Consider the following 3630-nt stretch of genomic DNA (forward strand, 5'->3'; position numbering starts at 1 on the left):
TCATGGATAGATGCAAATGAGATATATGTTTCATGGCCACATAAGAAAATTAGTGCAACTTTAGCTTGTAAGAAAAGTTTTGTACCAAAACCGTTTCAGAAACTTTTAAGTACAACAAATTATTAGGACCGTACAGTAATTACTTTACAATAACTTGTTATTGTGTTCTTTATAGGTAAAATCGAACTCATGCTAATTATTTTTAATTGATTTGTGATTTGTTTTCTAATTAATAAATAGACACTTATGATGCGGCTAGAGCAGTTAAGATGGCTGCCGTTGATATGTCTACATGTGATGAAAAATCTGTTCAAGATATTATTGATCAAAAACGAAGTTCAAAACGTAAACGGAGAAGACCGTCACGCTTCCGAAAAAGTTCTAGCAGTGGTAAGTGATACCGATAAGTATAATGGTATTGAAGACGATGAAGGTGGAAAATCATTTTATTCTTATATTAAGTCGCCTAAAAATGCGTTACATTCTGAGTATCATTTAATTTTACTCTCTTGTCATAGGTCTCAATGGAGATAACTGGACAAGTTCGACCTGTGCAGATCCAGTGTACCTCGAGGCCGGCACAAGAGTATAACCTCGAGTGCGAGCGACATAGATTTTTGGGAAGACGCAAAAATTTGTTCGCTACTATTATATCTAAACAGATTATGGTCGACAAGAATTTTTGAACTAAATATTGATTATGCGTAACGTTATTTGTTAACTGTCAGGTATGAAAAAACAATCGAAATTATGGGTATTATGTATACACGTGTAGGTAGAACTGAATGATTTGATTTCTATATCCGTGTTCTCGTAAGACGAGGGCATACTGGTGGCAAGCTGCTACAAATGTAAAACAATGAATGTGTCGGGGGACACAGGACAGAAGTGAAACTTTATTATTTCTGTCAAACTGAACTTGCTAAAATTACACAATTTCAAATCATTTAGATTACATTTATCTGTCTCTCTCAAATCAATTTTTTATGCTCGTTTACTATTACATATAATTTTAAACAGATAGTAATTTTTTGATGAAAATAACAAAGTCGCGTGTGAGTTTAGACGTATGAAACTTCAATTGTGGTTTTGTTATTCTAGTTGATAAATACATATGGTGTCAAAAAATATGGACGAGGAAGTGGAATAAATTTATTCGAAATGTAATGAGATCACGATCTTTATAAAATTGATATTTTTTTGGCTGAAACAACGGCGAGAGGCGAGGGGACAGTTCGACAGAGTTTCAGCCGTCTCCTACAGATAGCACGGAAATCGCGCCACGCAAGGAAAGGCGTGTAAAAGAATGAAATAGCTAGATCGTGAGGCACGTGTAAGAGAAAAACAGTTAGAGATCGTTTCACAATTTCGTTAGCAGAATGGAATGTGACGACGTCACGTTTCACCTCAAAATATACGAAGTTATTTATTTAATGCCATATGTGATTAGGAACCTTCGCTGAATAATAACAGAAAATAAGTCGACAGTTGAATTTTAAACGAATGAAAAACTCATTTTTAAGCTCACTGCCGGGCCCCAGGTTCCGGGGGCCCCGATAGGCCCATGCCGTAAAAAGTAATAAATGGGTTCTCGGTGCGTCGAGCAAACGTCGAGCCAAAGAAGTTTGACAATAGGATATGTATGAAAAAGCGGATATATTCAGCATCGAAGGACTTCTACTGGAGTCTAAAGACTGACTATTATTACAATAATATTCGATAACGCAGTAACCTTATTCATTCGTAGACAAATGATTAAACATTTCATGACCGAATATTGTATTGGCATCAGCTCACCCTATATAACATGATGATTATACACCCTGTATAAGGGGTGTGAACATTACTCCGTCACGATAAGTATGCATTTTCCGGAAATCGTTGCGTGCGAGTTTACGGGAGTGGTAGGGTGTAGGCGCCTTCACGCGTCTTTGGCGCCCGCACGCCAGCGCGTACTTACACTCGCACGCAACGATTTTCGGACTTTAATCAACAATAAATTGTGACACTCCAGCCGAGTGCACTTTATATTTATCTATGTTATGTTTTTGTTGGGCGCCAATTGCTTTCTAGCAATACATCTAAGGAACGAAGCGGAAATGTAAAACGGAGAGCAATGAGTTCCTTCTCGGGAAGTTTGGACGTTACCATGGGCAATGAATCATCTTGGTATAAATAAATGAGCGTAGGCAGTAAATTGGTTAGACAAGGCGAACAATTGTATATATAGAAATTTGTCAATATTTCGTTTATTCAGGAAATGATGACGTATGTGCGGTAGGAATATAGGTGTTGGGTGTCTAGGAATTAGGACAATATTAAGTGTATTTGGGTTGAAGGGGTACTTATGGTTGAGTCTGTTATCAAATAATTCGATAAAATAAGTCGAACAATTAATATCTATATATTATCATTTGATGAGATAAAAGGAATTATTGATAGTGAACTCTCAGTACATGAACATATAATAATAAAATGGCAATACATCCACTATTGGGTTGCTATAAATTACATGATAATTTCGTGTTCGGCTTTGTCCTTCTTAATTTTGCAAGGGCCTACTGACGATATGAGATTTTATATTTAACGGGAGAACAAAGTTACACTAGTCACGTAATATTCGCAGTAGTGCGCAATACGGGAGGTTGTATATTTGAATTGACTGGGCGAATTGTAGGAAGCTAAAGAAAATTTTTAGCGAACAAGAAAGACCGAAGTCAATCCGCGGACACCACTGTTGATTTAGCTCGTAATGTCAAAAGGTCCGACAGGCAGAGAGACCGAAGTACACTCGCGATGCTTTCCCAGTGAAAAGAGTCATTTAATTCAAATCCAAAAATGTTATAAGCAAATTCAAACGGTTTTGACAGGCAGAAAGACCGAAGTACAATCCGCGATCCGCCACCGTTGAATGATCTCGTAATATCGAAGGGTCGGACAGGTAGAAGGACTGAAGTACACGCCGCGATGCGTCGCCAACGAGAAGAGTTAAAAAGAATGATTTTAATAAGCAAGGATTCTACGTTAACTCTCGACCACAAGCCGGAGACAGGCAGAAAGACCCAAGTGCGATCCGCGATGCTGGGACTTGTAGCTCCGAGTATCTAATGCAAGAAGTTAATAAAACATTGGGTTTTGACAGGCAGAAAGACCGAAGTACGATCCGCGATGCGCCACCTCAATAGGAATGAGCAGATCTGATTCACCGGTTGGATCGATTAATTTAGCTCTATTTATTTATGATTTTGCGTTGTTTTGTTCATGCGAGAAATAGCGAGGGAGTCGGTACCGCACGGCAGCTCGAGTGAAGCTCGTTGCTGACGGCTGCGGTCTGCTCGAGATTGTGGGGTTCTGTTTTGCCCTAGACATTCATTTATTTCTGATCGGAAGAATAGATTGATGAAATTGTTTGAATGATATAATGAGCGAGTTCTGACACGTTACAAAATGATGCGAAAAAAAATTAAATGAAATGCATATATCCAGTCTAAAATCGAAACTATACAATAATATTACTGTTCAAAGCTAACTGATCGATAGACTGAATCCCATGAAGTCTCAATTCTATAAAATATCAACTTAAACTGTAAGTGGCAAAAAAAGTTACAAGCTCGGTAGGCTGGTTAAATT

Source organism: Diprion similis, chromosome 2, assembly GCF_021155765.1.
Source record: "Diprion similis isolate iyDipSimi1 chromosome 2, iyDipSimi1.1, whole genome shotgun sequence".
In the NCBI taxonomy this organism is placed as follows: domain Eukaryota; kingdom Metazoa; phylum Arthropoda; class Insecta; order Hymenoptera; family Diprionidae; genus Diprion; species Diprion similis.